Below are 20,148 nucleotides of genomic sequence, written 5' to 3'. Positions count from 1 at the left end.
TTTGGCTGTCCTCAGCTTGTCTATGCCACTGTTGCCGCCACGCGGTGCCAAAGGCAGGACCATCAGCACATGCAAGGTGCACATTGCACCACCATCCTGTCCTTGCATAACCCACATCACACTACAGTCTGATGTAGCAGCCACACTCCGAGCTATGTCCATCCGCACAGCTAACGCCTGCTGTCAGACATACCCTGGGCACACACACGACACCTTTGCATGCTGAGTGTGCAACTCCAACTGCCTACACTGCGCTGCCCCGCCTTCCAGGCCCTGTCACACCAACCAGGTCACGTCCATAATACTCCCCACCGGCTCTGTAGCCCAGCAAGGGCATGGGAGTGGGACTCAAGGCTTCAGCATGTAGTATGGTGTCATCGTCTGGGACATGGCACAGGTATCATCTCTCAGCATGTCAATCTACAGAGTGTCCAGGACCCCCCTCTCCACCATCACATGCACACAGCACCTCATCATCAGCTCGTATGCCATTGACAGCCAGGTGCTCCTCACCCTCAACAAAGACACAGACATTGGCAGTTCCATCATTCAAGTATGCATGAGATCCATTGATGAATGGCTGAACACGAGCCACCTGAGGCTGGACTTGTACAGGACTAAGGTGATCATCTGAGGATTGTCCCCTTCCAGCTGGGTCAAGTGCTTGTGTCCCACCCGCAAGAGCCCTGCACAAGCACCCAGTGGCCACACACACAAGATGGTGTGCCTCATGTTTGGCTCGCTCACATTTGCCATGCTAGTCCACAGCATCTGTACCTCATGCTGCAACGCCCTCTGCATTATGCACATGATCCACAGATAGATCCACTCCAAGAAAAGACAGACCATCCCCCAGGTCCATGACAACATCCGTGTCAAATACTGCCCTGCCCTCTATGGAGCAAGTACATCCAAACTCCCAGGAAACTTGTCCACATCCAGGGTGCATCTGCACACCTCAGCTTCAACACCCTGCGCCCCAGCCACCTCACCGTCCACCATAGAGAGCTGCAATGGATCACTGTCTGCTGCAGGATGACCTCCACACTCCCCACCCACACTCAGGAGGCAGTCCACAACCCCGACCCCAAACCAACCTTGTACGTCTGTCATCCTAGATCCCGTTGGTCCATCTCCATGCATCCAACCTTGCCCTGGTCACCGTTCTTCACATCCACCGTACTCCAGCATACAGGACATTGTTCTCCCACCTGGCCACACATACCTGGGACTCCCTCCCCGGGAACCTCCACATGAGTCATGACCTCTACGCCTTGATGATAATCTCCCAAATAGGTCTGTCCGCACAGCTTAGCAAGCACCCTCTCAGCAGCCAGAGGCCATCACAGGTGAGTGTTGTGCTCCATGCCTACATTGAATGATACCTTGTGACCCATGTGTGTCCTGTACCAGACTCTGATCCCAGGGTATGGATGGCTGGAGTTAGTTCAACACTCAGGCATAGTTTGACATTTCCACACACATATGTTGTTGAATAATGCAAAATGACAGGAACGTCTCATGACCAAAGTAATATATTTATTTGCGTTGGGGTACGTGTTTTGGTAGATGAAATTAGGTGCTCTACCGGGGGAATAGAATCCAAAGTTCACAGGGGGAGATGGTATCCTTGGCATTGGAAGTCATCAGAGTCCAGGGCACAGTGTTGGTCATCATTGGTCAGACTGTGACCAGCAAGTCCATGTGGCAGAGAATGTCATTGGATGAGGTGCTGCTGTTGTGCCAGAGGGCCAGGTGCCAGGCCAGGTGACCTGGGAGATGTGGATGGTCCGCTGACTCTCACGGTCTTTTCCGTGGATGACCCACCTTCCTCCGGGGACCCTCAGATGCAGTCCTTGACGATGTTTGGGACGCTCCGTCAGACGAATCCTTCTCCTCCCTCCCTTTGTCTGGTGCTGGTCTATGCCTGGTGGCACAGGGAGGGTTGCCCATGCTTTGGGCGATGTGACGGAGTGAACGGCTCATGTCCCTGTGCACCGCCAGGAGCTCAGCCAGTCTTGCCTCCATCCGTCCTTGGTGTTGTTGATGACTGGCATGATGCTCGACCTGCAGGTTCTTTATCTCATCGAGGGTCCCCTGCATCTCTGAGAGTCTCGACACGACCTGGTTGATGCCTCTGGTGTCACGCCGGTATGTGTCCAGGATGTTGCGTATGTGTGACATACCGGTGTCCTGAGCTGGCTGGTCAGGTTCGCGCCTCCGCCTGCCTCCACTCCCACCACCCCTGCCCACTAGAGCCTGGCCTGCCCTTGTGGGCACATCGGGTCTACGGGACCCCTGAGGGATGGCATTTGCAGGGTTGCCTGCCTCCTCCTGGGTGCCTGGAGAACCTTGCCCTCCTGGTCAGACTGGCTTTGTTGTTCAGTGCGAGCAGGGCTCCTGGGTGTGTCCTGGGATGTGGCAGGAATGGGGGGGGTGGTTGGCACAGATGTACCTGACGCAGGTGCTGCAGGGGCTTGGGCACCAGAGGGTCGAGGTTGGTCGGGGTCATCCACGGAGTGGTGAGAGTCGTCGCTGCCGGTGGGATCATCTTCACGCGGAGCCTGGGACTGTGATTCTTCCCCCCCAGTGTTGGGGGGAGATCGACGACGTTGCCCTGTGTGTGAGAGAGAGACAATGTTAATGGTGTTTCATGCGACATCTATGTTTCATACATATTCAAGTTGACACAGTTCCTCCAGGTAGTTGGATGTGCCTAGCATTCCTCTCAATGTCCACTTGGGGATGGGTATGTTGCGGGGGACAGATTGGGATGTTCTCCTGAGTGTTTGACCTGTAGATTGTTGGCTATGATGCTTAGTTGGCTAAGGATTGGTCATGTTGTGTCACATGTCCATTGTGGGAGTGTGTAAATCCGTTGCCTGCCCCGGGGGTGTGTGCTTGTGTTAGGGGGGGGGTGTGACCGGGCGTGCTGTTGTGTGTAGTGTGAGTTGTCATTGGGTCTCCCAGGTGATGTGTCTGTCCCCTCATGGTGCATGCTGGCATGACAGTGAGTGTGAGTTCCTGTGATAGATACCTGTGCTTGAGGAGTTGGTGTTTGAGTGTACAGTGGTCCCAGGAGGGCCTTGTGCTGCATACAGCAGGGCCAAGTGTCAGCTACCTTGTCAGTACTTTGCCAGTCCCTGTGCATTGTGCATGGGTATGTACCTATGCCATATGGGCTGAGGGCATTGGTGTCTGCGTCTCATTTTCACAATGTGTTGTGTGGGGCCCACCCTCCCGGCCTCCCGGACATCCAGTCTTGTGTTTGAGGTTGTTGTAGCCTTGGACATGGCCTTGCCTTGATTTGTGAAGGGTGCATGGAGACGTTAGTGGCATGAGCGTGGTTTTTGAGTGTGGTTGTGTGCGGTGAGTGCTTGGGGGAAGTTGCGTGCATTTGGTGTATATGTGGTGTGGACCCCATTGCCCCCATGTTACGTAAGTTGTTTGTGTACTCACCAGGCTCTGCGACTCCTTCGACTCCGTGTACTCCCACCGGCGGTAGCAGGGCCATCACCTTCTCCTCCCAGGGATGGTAGTGTACAGGTCTGCGGGGCGTCCCACCTCCAGTGATGTTACTCTGGGCATATTCTTCGTTCATTTTCCTCTTGACCGCCCTGCGCAGATCGTACCACCTGGCTTGGCATTCATGCCTGGTCCTTCGGATGGGCGCAACAGCATTCACCTTATCGACAATCCTCTGCCACATGGCAGATTTTTCAGCTATGCTGGTCTGTCAGACCAATGTTCCAAACAGCTGTGGCTCGACTCTGATGACTTCGTTGACAAGGAGGTCCAGCTCCGCCGTTGTGAACTTTGGATTCTTGTCTGTGGGCATGGTGTGGGGTGTGGGTGTGGGTGTGGATGGTTGTGGGTGTGTGGGTGTGAATGTGATGGTGTGTGTGTGAATGTGAAGAGGGGGATGTTTGTGAAGGCGGTTGTGTGAAGGTGTGTGAGTGAAGGTGTAGTGAAGGTATCAGTAATGTAGAGTTGTTTCTCTGTGGGGTCTGGCAGCAGTGGGTCGGTTGCAAAGGCTCATGGGTTGTGTGTGTTGGCCCTTTTTATTGGTCCATGTTTGGGTGTGGCTGTGTTTGAATTTTGGTGGGTGTGTTATAAGAGGTGGTTGTGATTTGGTCCTCTGTTTGCCTGTTTGGATGTGCCAGGTCAGTCATTGAGATGTATTTTGTCATGTAGACGTGTTTTGTGGTGTTGTGCGAGTCGAATTGACCCTCCTTGTGCTGTTTTACAGTGTCCTGGTTCTGTAAGAGTCTTTTTCGCGTAGGTACAGTCCATACATACGCGATGCTGGGTGAGGGTGCTGGGGTACGGTGTTGGAGTGCGGCGCGTACATGCGGTGGGGGTACGGTGCGTACACGTGCGGGCCTGGGGTACGGCGCGTACATGCGGAGGTACGGCGCGTACATGCGGGGGGGTAAGGCGCGTACATAGGGGGGTACGGCGCGTACAGGTGTGGGCCTGGGGTACGGCGCGTACATGCGGAGGTACGGCGCGTACATGCGGGGGTACAGCGTGTACATGGGGGAAGGCGCGTACATGGGGGGGTACGGTGCGTACATGGGGGTACGGCGCGTACATGGGGGGTACGGCGCGTACAGTTGCGGGCTGGGGTACAGTGCGGACAGGGGGGTAAGGCGCGTACATATGGGGGGTACGGCACATACATGCGGGGGTACGGCACGTACATGCGGAGGTACGGCGTGTACATGGGGGGGTACGGTGCGTACATGGGGTGGTACGGAGCGTACAGTTGCGGGGCTGGGGACAGTGCGGACAGGGGGGTAAGGCGCGTACATATGGGGGGTACAGCACGTACATGCGGGGGTACGGCACGTACATGCGGAGGTACGGCGTGTACATGGGGGGTAAGGCACGTACATGGGGGGGTACGGCGCGTACATGCAGGGGTACGGCGTGTACATGCGGAGGTATGGTGCGTACATGGGGGGTACAGCGCGTACAGTTGCGGGGCTGGGGTACAGTGCGGACAGGGTGGTGTACGGTGCTGATATATTGGGGGGTGGGGGGGCTGTACGGCTCGTACACGGGCATAAGTTTACTCGTGTACATGTGTGCTACTGCGTTGGCTCCGTACGGGCCATTTTACGTGCGATTGTGTATTCGGACGGACGGTCGGGATCGTACTTGCACGCTCGAACTTGTGTTTTACGATTTGCACGTAAAAATGTCCGGCTCACTCTCGTACACTTTTTCCGACGATATTCGGACGTAAAAACTTTCCGACACACTCTCGTACACTTATCCCGACGCTATTCATAGTTATTTATGGCCGTTTGTACGGTACTTGTACGACTCGTACGTAAAAAAATACGGATACGGGTCGTACGCAAATTATTTTAAACGGATCGGAATCGGCACCAAAATAGTGTTTTCTTCTCACAAAATGGTGGCTGGGAAATTGTGATTTTCATTAAAATCATAATGTTACCACAGTGAACCACATTATTTTATTTTTTTTACCCGTATTTCCATGCTTCTGTGAGCCTCCCAGCACTCTTTTGGGATGGCTCTCCATGGCTGTCGAATTTTTCCCACAGTGTGATAATTTAGATTTTTATTAAATCGCTATTTCCAAGATGGTCGAAAAAATAAATAATCTCCATTTGAGACACAATTCTAATATGATTGACAGGATTCACAATTTTCTAAATTGTAGTTTTAAACAGCAGAGATTTACAAAAGTGTTAACATGTTAAAGTCTGCTCAGCAACTTTTTAGACGCTTATATCTCAAAAACAACTGAACAGATTTCCACTCAACGAATGAAAGCACACTTTCTGAGTAAAGTTCTGCTACCAAGTATGGCATAAACGTGTTCAGCTGTTTTGCTGTAGGTGCATGCAAATTTTCCTTTGGTAGGAAAATGGGAGAAAACAACTACACAACTTTTTTGACACCCTCCCCCAATAACTTTTTACCTTGCACAGACCTTAGCTTAGCTCACAGCCATGCGATTGCCAACTGTGGTGCACATCCATCAATAGAGTCAAAAGTTATAAGCAGATCAAAAAATGCTTTTTCTATGGGATGTGTGTCTGAACCATATCTAGAGAGTGGTGAGCGCCACTATGAAATTACAGTTGAGCAGCTACATAATCTTATTACAAGTGACTAGAGGTGTCACTACTCAACTGTGATAGGGAAATTAGAGCCAGGTTTTTATACAGGGATTGGAGGTTTCCATGTACATTGGCCTCCATTACACCAATTCCTCTTGTTAGGCTCTAACGACACTGGACCGGTTTTGTTTTTTTAAATTGTTCTTTCTTATTTTGTATTTATATAAGTAGTACAAAAGCTTTGCATGGAAACAAATGTGATGGTGATAGAGCACCAAGAGAACATGCCACCGACATAGTAAAATACAACTCTGGGCGTGCTGTGCACCTCATAAGCACGCTTAGGAGTTGGCTGGATCGGGGACTGTGTTAACCTCAATGTTATGAAGCAATGTGTCGCAGAGACACGGTACAAAGTAACATTTTCAAGTACTGTCAAACAAGAAAGGACTGACTCAAAAAGGGAGATCTATTCCGGAATTTAGAAAAGCCATGAAGGTTTATTACAAAATTCAAAAGGTACAATACAGGATAATGGAATGCAGAAACCGCTGTTACATTGAAATTAGTTGCCATAAAGGCCATCAATTCAGAGTGATACAGCACAGTGACAAAATAAGAGAACTGCTAAATCCAAAATGTGCATCAAAATTGTTAAGAAATCAGAGAACATACCTAGTAGAACCCCAAAAGATTCTGGCTCACCCCCACTTTTGAGGGTGTATATAGCAAATTTCCTCATAGCAGAGTATAAAAACTACAATGTCACTCTAGTGCTAACAAAGAAGTACATTTTCAACAAATTAGAAAACAGACTTTAAAACTCTCATCCTGCCCTACCACCGAAGCATTAACCCACTACATGAATATTGATACAGCCTATCTGACCTATGTCACATGGAGGCGTCAGAACAAATTAATAAACAGCAGTGAACCATTGTGATTGAGTATAATACTGCTTGCAGGCAGAAGGTCCTTGAAAACATGAAACAATAGTGAGCCCCTGCTAGAGAGCCTTGTTGGAGAACAGTGTCATTCAGAAATAAACAAATCCACATCTTGCTTGACTATGTGCAACAGGAACATAAACAAAGCATGAACATGATGAGACATCTATTTTAAACAAGATGTTGTCGAGGTCTAGCTGAGGCGTAGTTAACGTAAGCCAAAAAAACATACTTCAATGGATCATACAAAAAAGTTTCCCCTTCAATAATATATTAACATGTATATGTGAAATAAAGTGTAAAGTAATATTTTGCTCACTGTTAATAATGCACGTTTCTTAATTAATGTACAAAAGCGGCCTCACACCATGATTTGCAAGTCCCCTCGTCCACTTCCCTCCTGACCTCAGTGTGTCCACACTATGGTCAGTTTCCAGAGGGAATGTGTTAATTCAACCCTATTGTTTATACCTTTCCATAGACTCTGCCTGTTCACCAAGCCCAATCATGCCTTGGTACAGTTACACTTGCCAGGCCGGTGCTTCCATTAAGTGGAGTAAGGCAACAATCATATGGTTCCCCCGCTCGGTGGTTCCAAATTACAAGAAAAGGGCGAGAGAAGCCTTTTTATTGGGACTGACTTGGGGGCGCTATCAGGCACTGTAAAGGTTGCAAGGACACAACTTAATATCCAGTGGAATGAACTTCAATATTACTTTTAACATTAGCAATATTATGGTCTAAGCCTTTAATCCAGTACAATGAGTCCAGCTAAAGGTCATAATTAGGTGATAAACTGGTTCGACAGGCAGTTCCTTTTAAGTCATCAAAAAGATGTGTCTTGCAGTACTGTGCAACCAAGCATTAACGCTTCTTTTAGGAGAGCGAGGCTGCTGAGCATAACATTGTACAATTCAAATACATGTAAAACATATTATGGAACGTCCACATTTAAAAATGCACAAATAAAAATGAAAGTGTATGTAGAAATGGAGCAAGTGTTTAGAAGAGATGGAAAGCAGTCAGGATTTGAAAAGGAATCAAAACGAGTATGTCTGACCTACAAAAATCAAACTTTTAAAAATTGTTATAATCCCTTTAGATCAAGGGTCCACAAATTGCCGCTAGTTGTAGGACAAGTGAGAATCCTCTTAAGACTCATACACGCAAAGGAAAGTGTAAAGATCCACTCGCACGCTGAATAGGAAGATTATTATCTTTTATTAAGCAAGAGATAATCACAGATACCTCTGTCTCTACCTCCCAGCTTCTCAGCTCCAACTACTTTATCTTCAAAGAGCAACATTCCAGTCTAGCAACATGTTCTAAATTCCATCCCTATGAAATACGATAACTCCACACAAAGCCCAAAAATAAAGGTTATGTCATTTTGGAAGCAAAAATAAATTTTTATATGGCACATATTGAAAATTAGTTGGCTGAACACCTGCACCAGTTAGAACTAGTGAGGGTTAGGTAAGTACTTCCTTCCTCAACATTACTGCTCTGTCTTGGCATTGCTCATCCCTAAGACCCACTACGTCTCCTACAATAGACATATGAAAACCTAACAGAGCTGGGTTCCTGCCCATAACTGACGTATGATTCTCTGGTCCGACGAAGCCAATTTCAGAAGAAAAAAGCCCGCTCCTTCCCCAGTTTATAGTTGATTCTGGGACGGCCATCCCTCATAAGGGTGGGATGAATAGACAGATCTTTCATAGGTTTGCTTGTAAGCTGTGCATGGAGCATTTTTTCCACTGATTATGTAGAAACCCCTTCAAGGCGAGGAACTGGAAGGGTGAGCTCAGAGGGACCACTGGAAGGGCCAACTTCCTTGAAATACACATCTCAGACACACTGCTGAATGGACTTAACTCACAAGAAAGAAAGAAACACACTGAGGGGTCGATTCCGATCCGGGTCGGACAGCTCTCCGAGAGCTGTTCGTAGCCTTACCTTGCGACCGACCTGTACCCGGAGCTGGTCCGTCCAGTTGATGAAGTACGATGCGCAAAACTGCCAAAAATCCGACCGACAAGTAGGCTGTGATTCAAGCTCCATTCTCCGTCCGAGCCGTAACTCCTAACGCCGAACCGAGTCGCCCGGAAGCAGTATCCATAGCAGTTTCCGTCCGGAGAAGTACGATGCGTACTTCCTACGCGCCGGATGGGTCGCCACGTACGGCACGTCACAGCATCCGGAAAAGAAGCATATAAGGTACGATTCACGCCACAACTCAATCCACGGCTACAAGACGGACAAGCTTGCAACGGGTACGAGACGGAGCAACAAGCAGCGTGTACAAGATGAACACATCATAAATCCCATCGCGCAGGTCATACCAGTACTCTACATCTATGACCGGATCAGGAACAGACACGGACGGCGCAGATGGTAAGTCAGACACCCACCACACAAACTAACGACACATGCCCGCAAACTGTCACACACACACAGGGGATCCATATCCTGGCCACTAACAACAGGCCACCATAGGGGTTGTATGGCCAGCACCACTACCACCCCCACCCATAGGGCTCATGTTGCCCATCACTACTGCCACCCCCACCCATAGAGACTATGTTGCCCATCACTACTGCCACCCCACCCATAGGGGACCTGTTGCCCATCACTACTGCCACCCCCACCCATAGTGGACCTGTTGCCCATCACTACTGCCACCCCCACCCATAGGGGACCTGTTGCCCATCACTACTGCCACCCCCACACATAGGGGACCTGTTGCCCAGCACTAATGCCACCCCCACTCATAGGATGTGTGATGCGCCACACATCCATCATTCACCAACATTAGGTAAGTCAGCAAAATACATCCCCCTAACATCATGACAACAGTGTGTATTCTATGACAAATGCCCACAACAGTGATCATGACTTCGAACATACAATGTAACTACCATCACATGTGTGACCAAAAACTGAGTGTGGCCTACACAAGGCAAGCCTCACTAGCACTGTGGCAATCTAAAAATAACACCCCCTCACTGTGTAGAACAAAAGTTATGTGTGTGCTTCCAAACTGCAGCAGATGTTGAGCATTGTGGCGATGGGGGTCCAAAACCCCCCTCATCACAGTGACCAAAAGGTAAGTGTCATCATGAACAAAGCTGCAAATGCCAAACAGCACGTATGATTTCTGGTCCCAAAACATGAAACACTTTTGGGGCAAAGTAGTGGTTGTGTCCCATACCCACAGAGATGTGGTGAGGCTAACAGTGCTGTGATAACCTAACATACTCTCGGCCATGTGCAGACAAGCACCACCCATGGGGGATGACAATGCATACAGTGTACAATGACACAAAAGCAGAAGTGACCATCACAAAGCATACACACATCTCGAAAATCGACACACTAATCAAAACAACCTGTGTAGACTGTAGGTGTCAGGTCACAAACTCCCATTCCATGGCAGCAATGGGACCTAACAACCAGGACCTGTTGCCCATCACTACTGCCACCCCCACCTATAGGGACTATGTTGCCCATCACTACTGCCACCCACCCCCATAGGGACTATGTTGCCCATCACTACTGCCACCCCCACCCATAGGGCTTATGTTGCCCATCACTACTGCCACCCCCACTCATAGGGCTTATGCTGCCCATCACTCCTGCCACCCCCACCCATAGTAGACCTGTTGCCCATCACTACTGCACCCCACCCATAGTGGACATGTTGCCCATCACTCCTGCCACCCCCACCCATAGGGGACCTGTTGCCCATGACTCCTGCCACCCCCACCCATAGGGACTATGTTGCCCATCACTACTGTCTCCCCCCCATAGGGACTATGTTGCCCATCACTACCACCACCCCCCCATAGGGACTATGTTGCCCATCACTACTGCCACCCCAACCCATAGGGCTTATGTGGCCCATCACTACTGTCACCCCCACTCATAGGGCTTATGTTGCCCATCACTCCTGCCACCCCCCACCCATAGTGGACCTGTTGCCCATCACTACTGCCACACCCACCCATAGTGGACCTGTTGCTCATCACTCCTGCCACCCCCACCCATAGGCGACCTGTTGCCCATCACTCCTGCCACCACCACCTATAGGGACTATGTTGCCCACCACTACTGCCACCCCCCATTGGGACTATGTTGCCCATCACTACTGCAACCCCCACCCATAGGGCATATGTTGCCCATCACTACTGCCAACCCCACTCATAGGGCTTATGTTGACCACCACTACTGCCACCCCCACCCATAGTGGACCTGTTGCCCATCACTACAGCCACCCCCACCCATAGTGGACCTGTTGCCCATCACTACTGCCACCCCCACCCATAGGGCTTATGTTGCCCATCACTACTGCCACCCCCACTCTTAGGGCATATGTTGCCCATCACTCCTGCCACCCCCACCCATAGTGGACCTGTTGCCCATCACTGCTGCCAACCCCACCCATAGGGGACCTGTTTCCCATCACTTTTGCCACCCCCACCCATAGGGCTTATGTTGCCCATCACTACTGCCACCCCCACTCATAGGGCTTATGTTGCCCATCACTCCTGCCACCCCCACCCATAGTGGACCTGTTGCCCATCACTACTGCCACCCCTACCCATAGTGGACCTGTTGCCGATCACTACTGTCACCCCCACCCATAGTGGACCTGTTGCCCATCACTACTGCCACCCCCCCCATAGGACTATGTTGCCCATCACTACTGTCACCCCCACCCATAGGGCTTATGTTGCCCATCACTACTGCCACCCCCACTCATAGGGCTTATGTTGCCCATCACTCCTGCCACCCCCACCCATAGTGGACCTGTTGCCCATCACTACTGCCACCCCCAGTGGACCTGTTGCCCATCACTACTGCCACCCCCACCCATAGGGGACCTGTTGCCCATTACTACTGCCACCCCCACCCATAGGGCTTATGTTGCCCATCACTACTGCCACCCCCACTCATAGGGCTTATGTTGCCCATCACTACTGCCACCCCCACCCATAGGGGACCTGTTGCCCATCACTACTGCCACCCCCACCCATAGGGGACCTGTTGTCCATCAATACTGCCACCCCCACCCATAGTGGACCTGTTGTCCATCAATACTGCCACCCCCACCCATAGGGGACCTGTTGCCCATCCCTCCTGCCACCCCCACCCATAGGGGACCTGTTGCCCATCACTCCTGCCACCCCCACCCATAGGGACTATGTTGCCCACCACTACTGCCACCCCCACCCATAGTGGACCTGTTGCCCATCACTGCTGCCACCCCCACCCATAGTGGACCTGTTGCCCATCACTGCTGCCACCCCCACCCATAGGGGACCTGTTGCCCATCACTACTGCCACACCCACCCATAGGGCTTATGTTGCCCATCACTACTGCCACCCCCACTCATAGGGCTTATGTTGCCCATCACTACTGCCACACCCACCCATAGGGGACCTGTTGTCCATCACTACTGCCACCCCCACCCATAGTGGACCTGTTGCCCATCAATCCTGCCACCCCCACCCATAGGGGACATGTTGCCCATCACTCCTGCCACCCCCACCCATAGGGACTATGTTGCCCATCACTACTGCCACCCATAGTGGACCTGTTGCCCATCACTGCTGCCACCCCCATCCATAGGGGACCTGTTGCCCATCACTACTGCCACCCCCACCCATAGAGCTTATGTTGCCCATCACTACTGCCACCCCCACTCATAGGGCTTATGTTGCCCATCACTACTGCCAACCACACCCATAGGGACCTGTTGCCCATCACTACTGCCACCCCTACCCATAGTGGACCTGTTGCCCATCACTACTGCCACCCCCACCCATAGGGGACCTGTTGCCCATCACTCCTGCCACCCCCACCCATAGGGACTATGTTGCCCATCACTACTGCCACCCCCACACATAGGGGACCAGTTGCCCAGCACTAATGCCAACCCCACTCATAGGATGTGTGATGCGCCACACATCCATCATACACCAACATTAGGTAAGTCAGCAAAATACATCCCCCTAACATCATGACAACAGTGACAAATGCCCACAACAGTGATCATGACTTCGAACATACAATGTAACTACCATCACATGTGTGACTAAAAACTGAGTGTGGCCTACAGAAGGCAAGCATCACTAGCACTGTGGCAATCTAAAAATAACACCCCCTCACTGTGTAGAACAAAAGTTAAGTGTGTGCTTCCAAACTGCAGCAGATGTTGAGCATTGTGGCGATGGGGTCCAAAACCCCCCTCATCACAGTGACCAAAGGGTAAGTGCCATCATGGACAAAGCTGCAAATGCCAAACAGCATGTATGATTTCTGGTCACAACACATGAAACACTTTTGGGGCAACGTAGTGGTTGTGTCCCATGCCCACAGAGATTTGGTGAGGCTAACAGTGCTGCGATAACCTAACATACTCTCGGCCATGTGCAGACAAGCACCACCCATGGGGGCTGACAATGCATACAATGTACAATGACACAAAAGCAGAAGTGACCATCACAAAGCATACACACATCTCGAAAATAGACACACTAATCAAAACAACCTGTGTAGACTGTAGGTGTCAGGTCACAAACTCCCATTCCATGGCACCAATGGACCTAACAACCAGGATGAATGTGCACAATGATATGATATGATTCACAGGGACAGCAGGGTAAATCACAAAAACAACATCCAGACAATGGCCCACAACAGCAATACCAATGCACTGATGCAGATGCACAAACACAAACAGGCAACCTCACACTGCACATCTGACACAACATGTGTGTGTGTCACAGTATCCCCAGGCAACTACACAACACATGAGGGGGGATGAACCACAGTGAGACAGATGTGGACACAGTGCCATACAAAAGTAACCCATCAATGGGCCCCCCTTAGTGGGCAATCAGGCATTGTGAGATGAGAGGAAGCACAACAGACACATGTGACACAAGCTGGAATGAACAGCAACTAACACAGCAAGAGACTGACACACAACAGCACTACCCCCAGGGACCACACATTGGGGTGACACAAGCATGCATGACACCTCCACTGTGCTGACAAAGGTAGATGTCGTACAAACTGTGAAACCCAGACATGTGTCCTGTGCCACAAACGTACATCACACCTACACAAACACAGTCACTCAGAATGGCCCCTCATCCATGGACAAACGGGAGCTAGGGGCCATCCATGCAAACATTTACATCAGTCCACCCTCAACACCAAACACCCTGAACTGCACCAATGTGCATCTGTGAAGCCCACATCGACAGGTGACATTGCACATGCACCCATGACAAACACAGTAATGTTGGGAGGAACTAAGGTGCACAGACTCATCACACAAGGACAGTTTACAACCCTGGTGAATGACAGACATACTGCACAGTATGCGGTACATGGCCATGACGTCAAAGCTCACGTAACCTGGGGAATACCTGCCACAGTCCCAGGACAATGCAGAAGCCAAGGAGAACCACAAGGCACACATGCCGACACCTGCAAACATTGCAGCCCTGAACCGGACAAGTGGGATCAGTCACACACACATACACATGTCTCAATCACTGAAAGGTACCACCTAGGGACAACTACATGATATTGCGAACAAACAAGTGCCTTGGGGACCCCTGACTGTGTCCCATCTGCGTCTGGCAACATCATCACCACTCAGAACTGACAAATCCCAATGATGAAACACCAATTAACAGTAGTGTGTCATGCACCCACACATCTGGTAGCCCATGGCAAAGTTGTGGGATGAACACAGTACCACTCAGCAAGCATCAACAACAGGAACATATCAAGGGAACACTGCCTGTGTATGAAAAGGGATGTGGACACACACACACATGCCCACACAACACACAACATGGGCCCTGGCAATGTCACGGAACAACACCCTTACTTGAGGGGACTCAACTCCTGTGGAAGCTCAGCTGTGCCAAACATAGCCCCAGCAGGTCTCAGTCATTTCAGCAGAACACTTGGCCAGTCAGCCATCAGTTACCACACAATGAAGGCTCTGGTCACAACAGCCTGGGTACGGCAGTGTCCCTTAAGTCATCTGCACATACTCAATACATATGTCCAGTAACTTGCACAGAGGACCCAGTTGCTTCTACAACAATGATGCCCACACTTACATGTCCAGTGGAGATGCGCCCACAGTCAGGGAAATAGACAAATTGGACAATGGGAAGCACATAATTTGTGCATGTGTGCAAGCCACAGATGTGATCATGCAAATGAAATGTTTACAGAGTGTCCACTAATTGCTAATCATGACACACCCATTTAGCTGCAAAAGATGATATGGATAACGATCAGAATAGGATACACATCTCATGGACCACATGGAGTACCTCACATCAACACCTCAGTATTCAACATTTGAAATACAGCATTACAACTGCAAGGTCATGCTAAACATCATCAACATAATGTACAGCTAAATCAAATTCACAAGGATAAAGAAAAAAGCTTTATTCAGCAGATGAAAAATTAAAAGTCCGTTCAAAACAAAGGCCAATGGCCAGTCCATTATCAAATGACAAGAAGTGAACTTGAGTGACAAATGTCACACGTTGCTTGCCTGCACTGCTAAGGACAGGGGACATCCCCTCGGAGGGGCATACATGGGGGCAGGCCAGGCACCGCAGGGACAGGATCAGGGCGCAGCAGAAGGAGGCAGTGAAGGGGTGGTGGATGCAGGAGAGTCGCTGGCAACTGCAGTGGAGCTGACTGAAGTAGTGGGTGCAGTCACAACTGTGGGGCAAGTCAGATGGGGTGGGGGCCAGCACAACTGCAGTGGGCAGGTCAGATGGAGTGGATTGGGTCCCCACTGCAGTGCCCAAGTCAGACGGGGTGGTCGTGGACTCCACTGCAGAGCCTAACTCAATGGGAGCGGAATGGGGTTCAGGTGAGGCCGGCAGGACAGAGTAGGGGACACGGTCCCCACATCAGTGGCACTAACCGTCTGACCGGGGTTGGAAGAGCAAGTGGTGGGGGGGAGGGCCTCAGCATTTTGGGGATGGTGTATCTGTGGGTGGGGGAACCTGGGGCAGGGTGTGGCGGGGGAACCTCTGGAGTGGTGGCCTGGGGGATGAAGGACGGAGACTTCGCCCTGGAGCTGCGGGCGGGGTGGGGTCTTGTTCTTCCGGCTCCGGGGGGACTTGTGGGTGGGGGCCTCAGTCTGACTGCGCCTGGGGGAGGGTGTCCGGGTGTGAGGGTCACTCCCCTCTGTGTGTGGGCACTTCCTCTTCCCCTTGTAAGATGGATCTGCTGGGTCGGTGGGGATGAGGCCAAGGTCACAGAGGAAGAGCTTCTGTGGAGATGGGGTTGAAGGTGAGGCAAGGGAAGGGGGCTGGGAGGGAGAGGTATCGGAGGACTGCGGAGTGGTTGTGGATGACTGTGTGTGTGTCTGCAAACCATCCCCTGTGAGTGTGGTATCAGTTGTCACGATTGCCAGCAACACTTATTCGAGATGGCGGCTCAGGAACACGCATGCGCAAGGAAGTCAGGCAAGCTCAAAAGCCTGACTCTCCCCGGACATCGCGTTTTGCGTTCTAGTGTTTCCGCGTTGGTTCTGCACTTCCGGTTCGTGGAGTCCCTCACTCCCGTCGGTGGTTCCTGTTTTCAGCATCTCCCGTTCATGCATTCTCCTGTGCCTTTTGCTGCTGTTATCTCCTGGGACCTCTGACGGCGTGCTGGGTCCCTGGCTCCAGTGATTTCCCCATTCTTTTGGACTGCCTCAATTTCTACCCCCAAAATTACCGAGCCAGACGGCGGGGGGGTTGGTTCCGGGGGCAGGTGGGACGATAGCTTTTGGGTTCTGCCCGTCGGCCGGACTTTGATAGTGCCGCCGCCGGCCAGACTTCTGGCTGTTGGTTCTGACTGTCGCCCGGGCCACCCCCGCTCTGTAGTTCCGCTCATCTGTCCTCCTAAGCCCCCACTCCAGCCTGCTTCCCTTTTCTGCTGGTCGAGACTTTAATTACCGAGACTGCACAGAAGTGGAAACTGAAGTTTACGGTAACAGCGTTTCGGCGCTGCCTTTTATTTGTTTTCTATGTACTCAAGAACCTCTTACATGAAGACAGGATAGTATTCTCTAAATGCTTAGAAGTTCTACAAGTCATGTGTATTTTATGAAAAGAGTAAGGAATCATGAAGTTCCAATCACCTCAACTCAACTCATTAACTACCGACCAGTAGTTTAGCAAGACTGGTGAGCAGTAGTGTTACGTCTATGAATCTAGTTGTGTATTTCTTACTGGTTTAAGTGTGTTTATGTACAACACTCCTTCCACATAGCACAGTATCCTGGACTATACTTCATCTTCCCCAGCCCTAATCAGAAGAAGGGAGTATTAAGGAACTCATAAAAGGGTTTATAGTTGTTGCATACAGAAAATACACATTGCTATCTAACACGCCCCTTCTTTTCTTTTAGTTTTGTTTAAGACGAAAGCCCCGTGGAAGGTGAACCATGTCGAGGGATTTCTTCCCCTTTTTTCCTTGTTTTGTCTCCCTTCTTCCCCTAATCACCATTTTTGCTTAGGGTTTGATAGGTACGATGGGTGGTTGGGGGAGGTAGCAGACCTTGTCTTCAGTTCCTGGGCACTTCTGCAGTAAAACAGGTGAGCTCCTGACATCAGTCCCCTGCGCTTGCTTGTGTGCACGTCTAGACCTTGGTTTGGGTGTTTGTGTGCTGCCCGTGTCTGTGGGTTTGTGAGAATGTGCAGGTGTGTGTGTGCTTGGGACAGGTAGGGTGCTAGGAATCGTGGGTGGTTCAGGGGTAGGAGGGGTGCGGGACTGTTGGAGGAGGGACACTGTTGCCGTCAGGGAGGAGGCCACGGACTTATTGGTCCTCTGTAGGGCAGACATGCCCGATGAAATGCCCTCCATGAACGACACCATTTGTGTCAACAGACTGGTGTGTGCATGGAGGACACTCAGCACTGATGTCTGACCTACTTGGATCTGTCTAGGTAAGTCCACAGACTCCTCACTCAGGGCAGCAGGGGACACAGGGGCAGGGGGTGCGGTGCCTGGCACAAAGGAGACATGCTCCCGAACACTGGAGCCTCCACAGACCTCTGGGATGGGAGCCGATGAGAGGGTGGTGATGGTGGTGGTGGGGCCGGTGGCGGGGACAGCCTCACTAACTGGGGTTTGGTGGCTACTGACACCCGCCTCCACAAGGGAGTCATCCTCCGAGCTGCTGTGGCCCTCAGCTGGGGTGGATGGTGCTGAGGACTCCTCGTTGTGGCTTCACTCGCCCTCCATGCCACTGGGTCCCCCCGACTCCTCGCATTCTGTCCCAGTCAGGCTCTGTGGCTCTTCCTGGACCATGGAGCTGTCCCCTCCTGTGGCCATGGATGTATCTGGATAGAAATAGGAAAAAAAGAGAACAACATCAGTCACCTGCACTGACTGCACACACCACAGTGAGTACATCACATCACAGGGCAAAGCCTGGCATCATCAGCTGAACACAGCTCAAAGTGCTCACACTGTTTACAATAAGCCAATTGTCATTCTCACCATCAACCATGGCACTCATATGCCTCCTGGACTTGCACCCATATGTCTGTTGCTTGTTGGATGCTAATACCCCAATGTGCCGACATGCACCACCCACACATTTGTTGGACATGCAAGTAAACATGTAGGAGTATGTCACTATACACACAGCACATCTCTTGCCACTGACTCAGTACTGGTGTCCGGATGAAGGGATGGGCAGAGACTCATTTCACATACTTGTGATGCATGCTAGCAACACACACTATGATGTTCTCATGTCCTGATAGTCAATGCCACAATGGGGTGCATGGAGCACACTTGAACACAATGCAGGATCACTCATAGCAAGTTAAATGCCATGGCACAGGCATGCCTGGAAAGTCAGTCAACACTGTCTCCTGGCGCAGGGTCAGGGCATCCAGACAACAACAGTATGCACTGTGCCACAATCATAGCTCAGGGGTAAAGCAAACTCTGCAGCTGACAAGTGCACATGCCCATCACCTGCAAACAACATATCCCGGACCCAGAAGACCCCACATAATACAAATCAGACATATGAGTCACTGCGAACACATCTCCCTGTACATTAGCACATCACAGTCTGCTGTGCATGTAACCCAGCTGCCTAAAGTGCACAGTTGCATACACCATTGTGCACTGTCAAATGATCACACACCTATATGTCACACAGGTCTTGTCTCTCATAGTCACACCTCAGATGTCCTGCTGACCCTCAAACTCATGAACACTCCAGTTATACGTAACAGGAAGCCACACCACAATGACACAGAGGCAGACACCTGAAGGCACATGTCACTAAGCACAACCTGTAAGTTGATACACAGGAGTGGGATTACAGAGTGCTTCTAAATGCCCTTGAGTAGGCATGATTGCCCAGGTCTACGTGACACAGTGTTTAGCCCTGGACAGTAGTCAGGTGGCTAAGCAAGTTTGACACACTTGATATACTTACTCCTGAGGCACACAAATTGGAGTCCCCTGCTGCATGGGTTTGGTTGAAATACCCCAGCCACATGTGGTGAGTCACACCAGCAATTGGAACACATATCAAGGGCACACACAGATCACATGTCAGATCTCAGGCATTGGGTAAACAATTGACCCACCCATGAAACACACAACAGAGTCACGGGAACAGATGCTGTCCGGAAGCTGAAGCATAGCCGACTGCAGGGACACAGTGCCCTAGTGACACAAGCAACAGACTGTAGGGGCCACACCTGTGGATCAGATGAGGAGGGTGCATCACACAATTGAGGGACATGAGTATTGGACTACAAGACCTACGTAATGTGAAAGTGTGACCAGGCCAAAAGACTGCAATTAGCATGTCAGACATAGTACACAGATTAGGCATGGACTTACCCCCTCCTTGCTGCTGTCTGGACTTCAGCTGCCTATCCAGGTCCAGGAAGACCACCACCAGTATCTGGAGCATGTGGGGGGTCAGGGTCCGGTGTCCGCTCCTCCTGCAAGGAGGCGACAGCTTCAGCTGGACCCTTGCGATCCTCCGGGTCCAGCCCGAAGGACCTGCCACCTCTTCTGG

This window comes from Triturus cristatus, chromosome 1_1, assembly GCF_964204655.1.
Source record: "Triturus cristatus chromosome 1_1, aTriCri1.1, whole genome shotgun sequence".
In the NCBI taxonomy this organism is placed as follows: domain Eukaryota; kingdom Metazoa; phylum Chordata; class Amphibia; order Caudata; family Salamandridae; genus Triturus; species Triturus cristatus.
The sequence above is the reverse complement of the archived record's forward strand: the minus strand, read 5'-3'. Positions refer to the sequence as shown.